General features: G+C 41.3%; 1 long non-coding RNA gene across 1 annotated transcript; it reads right to left on the reverse strand.

Annotated features, from left to right (window-relative positions):
* Window positions 1-582: 582 nt before the first annotated feature.
* LOC138765711 (uncharacterized) lies at window positions 583-2,187 on the reverse strand. The gene is made up of 3 exons (XR_011358626.1): window positions 2,104-2,187; window positions 1,332-1,382; window positions 583-815 (listed from the first exon to the last, which is right to left on the reverse strand). It is a non-coding gene; the product is annotated as an uncharacterized lncRNA (long non-coding RNA).
* Window positions 2,188-6,074: the final 3,887 nt, after the last annotated feature.

The following is a 6,074-nucleotide window of genomic DNA, read 5'->3' on the forward strand; positions in this document are numbered from 1 at the left end:
CTGCAGTAGTGTCCTGTCTCAGCAACTGATTGCAGATGAAAGAGCTGAAGATACAAGATGCTGCATGGCAGAAGCCCAGGATGGCAAGTATGAATTCGGAACCCCCTACCTTCAATGGGTAAAGGCTGTGAAAATACATTATGCCTCCCCCCGCCTGTGTTACTCACCCAATCACAGATGTTCCTTATGGAAAAACATGCCATTGTTCACATGAAAAAAAAAAATTATCTTCATAAAACAAGCAAACATTTTGCAGCCTCCTTTTTACATTGTGTGACCATAATCTAATACTTACCAATTACATGGCAAAATTCATTGTGTGATGGAGGCCTTCTATTTTTTCATCGTATTTGACATTCCCCTCATGACCACTAGGCGGCGGTTTAGACTAATGTTTGTAACATCTCTATGTAATGGTGAGATCAGTAGCACGCTGATCTTCTGGTTGGGAGCCCAAAGTTCTGGGCATGATATGGCCCAAAAACTGAAGGTTCTACTGTAAAACTTTAGCAAAATAGATCACAGGACTGTGAAGAACAATGGTGTAAACCTCTGATATAGACAAGAGACCCAGATCATCAATGTATTCAATGAATAATTTATTAACATAGAAAAATTGTGTGACATTACATATTAGCCCCCCACCGCCTCATTGCCGCCTCAGGCTGGTGGTCGGCCATTTATTCAGCGGCTCCTGGAGACGCCTCCTCTTCATATACTGGGGCGGCCGGCTCACAGGGTGCAGGGACGTATTCTAACGTGTCATCAAGATTATCGGGGCCCAGGCGATAATGGCGACTCTTATCTACAGAGACCTGGATGAATAATAATGAACATTCAGGTTATATGTAGTGGTACACCAATCCATATTTTGCCCTCTTCAGACATTGCCCATCTTTTCATAAATCACTACATCACTGTTATGTCATTAGTAAAAATCTCAATAATTCTCATACTTATCAGCTGCTGTATGTCTTGCAGGAAGTGGTGTATTCTCTCTAATTTGACACAGTGCTCTCTGCTGCCACATCTGTCAATGTCTGGAATTGTCCAGGGCAGCAGAAAATCCCCACAGAAATCCTCTCCTGCTCTGGACAGTTCTTGACATGGACATAGGTGGCAGCAGAGAGCACTGTGTCAGACTGGAGAGAATACACCACTTCCTGCAGGACACATAGCAGCTCAGAAGTACTGGAAGACTGGAGATTTTTAAAAAGAAGTAATTTACAAATCTGTATAACTTTCTGACAGCAGTTCATTTGAAAGAAAAAGATTTTTTGCTGGAGTACCCCTTTAAATCTGGTGAAAATATATGTAGGTGAGAACCTCACTTCATTATCAGAGTTCTCAGCTTCTTCCATTTTCCAGTCTGGAATTTCCATCTTAAAAAAAGGAAACAAAATACAATTTTAAAATTCAATTAAAACTGCAAAAGTCTTCAACCTGAGGCTATCCAGTAGAACTACAACTCCCAGCATGCCCAGGCAAATAAGACATGCTTGAAAATCATGACAAAGTTATAAGCTGTCCCTAACTAATACATTGGAATAAATAAAATGGTAACCGTCCCTTTTGTTACAGACAATAATGATTATTTTAGCTACGGGGTTATAATAGAAATCTATCTACAAGCTTTCATTCTTATTGAGGTTTTAGGATTCAGGAAACAATAGGGAACGTATGGACCCCCAGAATTGTAAAGCGCTGCAGAATAGGTTAGCACTATATAAATTACACTATTATAGTTCAATGCTGGTGGCGCTGTTGCATTAGAGTCTATGGGGAAACCTATTAACAGCAGAGTGGTCAACAGTGGTACTGCAGGAGGCACTAACTAGATTGACATCAGGTGGAAGTATCTTTCAGATACGACAAACCCTTTATTAGAAAAATAAAATAAAAAAAGCAAAGGAAAAGCTCTACGATGTTTAATAAAACATGGTTTTCTTTCTATACAAGTAGGAAGAGTTCCCCTTTAAATCATAACATTAGCACACAAATAGAAGGATGACCCAGTATCATTAGTGTCAGGAGTCTCTATGGCAGAGATGATTGGTGTATTAGTCCTTTCCTAACCTTGTAGCCCACCTGAGCAGCACATACCTTCCAGGTCAGCAGTATAATCATCCCTGGAGGGGATTTCTAGCCTTGGATTATTAAGGCGGTCAATAAGGGCGGGCTCCCATATTCAGTTTATGAAGCCAAAGCCTGTACCGGATTTAAGAAGAGGAGACATCTCAGTCTTTCCTTTATACATGGCCTTGATCCAGTCCTGGCTTTGCCCTCAAAAACTGCACCAAAAACCTGATTGTGAGAACACGCCCCACACCAGGGGACGCAGGGATCACACACTTGTAGGGAACCGATGATGGCTTTTTGATACGGTTACAACCTGCGCGACTGGAATGGAGTATACCCGGCGGAATCCGGATATGTGGTCGGCCATATGCAATGTGTATGTGTCAGAGATGCCGCCTTATTACAGGCTGCCGGGCTCTTTGTGTGCTATGGTTGTCTTTTGTTGGTTATTTTTGGCTTCCTTATACAATGGCTGCTATGCAGGTAATACACACAATGGAGCATTATAGCTTTTGTATTATGCTTCTATGAAAAAGTGCATCATGGGAACATCAGAGACCCTGGGGGAGATTTATCAAACATGGTGTAAAGTGAAACAGGCCCAGTTGCCCCTAGCAACCAATCAGATTCCACCTTTCATTCCTCACAGACTGTTTGAAAAATAATAGGTGGAATCTGATTGGTTGCTAGGGGCAACTGAGCCAGTTTCACTTTCCACCATGTTTGATAAATCTCCCCCCTTTGTGCACATGGAGAGGTGTAACCTGAAACTTTTGGGCCCCAGTGCAAAATCAGTCACAGGGCTCCTCAAGTTTATATTACTGTCCTCCTCATACGAGAGACCTTATGGACTCCTCAGGCTTCTAGGCCCAGGTACAAACTCAGGCCCTCCAGCTGTTGCAAAACTACAATTCCCATCATGCCTTGACAGCCAAAGCTAAAGCAGGCCTAGTGGTGCAAATGGGAATAGATAGTAAAATGCAAAAATTAGAAATAACATCATAAAATTGTTACCAACATATAATATGCTAAACATAAAAATGTGATATAAACAACAGATAATTTTCTGATGACGCCTACACATTTCAGCATCCTATGAGTTTATGAAGGGCTGTCCGGAGGTAAGCTGTCCATTATAGGCTGGGCTGCACCTTAAAGGGGTTGTCCAAGCTTAGAATAACAAGGTCGGATTCTTTCAGAAACAGCACCTCTCCTGTCCTCAGTTTGGGTGTGGGGTTTTACAGCTCAGTTGCATTGTAGTGAACTGGGATAAACTGTAATACCACACACAACCTGAGGACAAGTGTGGCACTGTTTTTAGCAAGAGAGTAGGGAATATTGGATAACCTCTTTAAGGGTGTGTTCACATGTACAGTGCGGTGCAGTTTTAAGCAATATAAATGCCTGAAATCTGCAGCATCAAATAGAGAGAAGTACGGTAAGGATTTTTTTTTTACATTATCCTGCCGGTGTGGTGATCCTTGTGATCCATTTTTGAAAACGCCATCCGATTCCCGCGCTTCAAGGTGTTTTCTTCTTGTGCACTGGCCCTGCTCTATGCACTGGAGGGAGACCCAGCGATCCCAGTGTAATGATACCGCGGCCGCCTCTGGGAGGGCTTGTTGGCCTCCACTTCTGTCGCTCTCCACTCAAAGAATTAACATGTCAATTCTTTAAAGGGGTTATTCAGCGCTACAAAAACATGGCCTCTTTTCCCTCTCTCTCGTCTCCAGATTGGGTGGGGTTTTGAAACTCAGTTCCATTGACGTAAATGGAGCTTAATTGCAAACCACACCTGAACTGGAGACAAGAGTAGGGGGAAAAGTGGCCATGTTTTTGTAGAGCTGGATAACCCCTTTAAGCGGAGAGCAGTGGGAGCTAGCCATCCCAAAGAGACACTGCGACGTAGAGCTCCATCACGAAATTCTGCCTATATTACTCAGTATGAACATATCCACACAGGGCCTTCTATATTGAACGTCACAATATTTTCAGCACAAACTCTGTTTACTGTCAGCTCCAAACAGCCTATGGTTGCCTTTACATAGAATTATCTAGTAGATTTTTGAAGCCAAAGCCAGGAACAGACTATAAACAGAGAACAGGTTATAAAGGGAAAATTTTTAGATTTTTCCTCTTTTCAAATCCATTCCTGGCTTTGGCTTCAAAAATCTGTCAGATAAATCTGTCTGTGTAAAGGCACCCAAGAGTAAGCAAAGAAAGTTATTTACCATCTCTCTGCGGTCTCTCATGTTTTCCTTCTGCTTCTTGTACAAACTGTCTACTCTGTTGTCTACACTGCTTCCCTAGTGTACATCCTGTAATGGACTTTCTCTTCCTGCAGTACACTCTAGCAGGGGATTCAGCCAACTATCTCCCTACCACACTGTGGCAGTGTGGGTAAGATCAGAGGATGGTTTTGTGGGAGGCAGATAGAGCTGGCTGAATACTAGGCTAAAGTACAGCAGGAAAGGAAGTTTATTACGGTAATTGAGACAGTAGAGCAGTTGCATCAGAAGCATAGCAAGAAACACTACAGAAAACTAGTCATAACTATATAGGTTTAATTATTACAGTTGAAAATAGTCGTGATTAATTGGAAAAACCTCTTTAAAGTACCAGTTGCAATTTTTTTTTAAAGAATCAACAGGGCTTGTGATCGCAAGTAATTTTGCAATATACTTGCTTTATTTTTTTTAAATCAATGTTATACATATGTCCAAACTGTGCTCCATGCTCCCTCTGTGCTGATATTTGGTCTTTTCTCTGTTCAAAAACAAACAAAAACAGGAAGCCCTAGTCCTTTGCACGCTCACACAGGGAAAGACACCTGTTCATCATGCAGGTTTTCTATCAACTGAGGGCAATGAACTTTTCATAATTATATTCTCAGCTCTGCAGCTTACCAGGAGACAATGCTCTTTGGTATGCAAGAATTCAGTCAGTATAATGTCACTGTATGCTTATGGTGCTGAGTGACAGGAGAGCTGACCATACAATGCAAGAACCCCCTCGGTTCTCTACTACTAAAGGTAGATGTGCAATGAAGCCGTATGTATAACGTTAATTTAATTAAACATAGAAAACATAAAAAAATATATTTTAATTTTCTGTTTATATTTATTTACTACACTTATGTGTATATATAATAGATTTCTGAACTATATATATAGTAGCAAAATTGCTTGCAATCACACACCTGTAGATTTCTTAAAGTGCCACTGTTGTTTAAATGTTTTTTGCAGAAATCAATAGTACAGGTGTTTTTTAAGAAACTTTGTAATTGGGTTTGTTAGGCATTTATCATGAAAAAGCAGTTTGAAGCTCTCCCCGTCTTAATGGTTCTCTTATGGAGAGGGGAGGGGCGGAGGGAGATGAGGCACCAAAACAGGACAACAAAGAGTTAATTTACAGCTACATCACCAGGCTATCTCCGGTGATGTCACTGACCTCTGAATACCGGCTTTCACACAGCTCCCGCTGTGTAATCCTTTGTTCTCTGCTACTGACTAATCTCCCTCCTCCATAGAACAGAGAGGGTCCGACTGATGTAAAAGAGTGGAGATTTCCTGATAATGAGCAGTGGATGACTGAAAGGGGAGGAGGGGGTGGGGAAAGTCTTTTTGAATGCAGATAATGGCATATTTGCCTAATAAACCCAATTACAAAGTTTCTTAAAATCGCCTGGACTATTGATTTCTGCAAAAAAAACACAAAAAAAAACAATGTGACACTGACACTTTCAGGGTGCGTTGACACTTACCGGATCCGCAGCAGATTTTAATTAAATAACTGAACACAGCATCAAATCTGTTGCGGATCCTGTAGGTGTGAACGTATCCTAAAAGAAAATTGCGATAGTGCCTCTTTAAGATCCCAAAACAACGAAAAGTTGTTTATTAATTACTTTCAATGGAAATGGGATAAACTTCATACCAAACTCTTCATGGTCCATATGCTGATCTGGCAGCAAGTTCTTTGCGTGGTGCGCACCT

This window comes from Dendropsophus ebraccatus, chromosome 10, assembly GCF_027789765.1.
Source record: "Dendropsophus ebraccatus isolate aDenEbr1 chromosome 10, aDenEbr1.pat, whole genome shotgun sequence".
In the NCBI taxonomy this organism is placed as follows: Eukaryota; Metazoa; Chordata; class Amphibia; order Anura; family Hylidae; genus Dendropsophus; species Dendropsophus ebraccatus.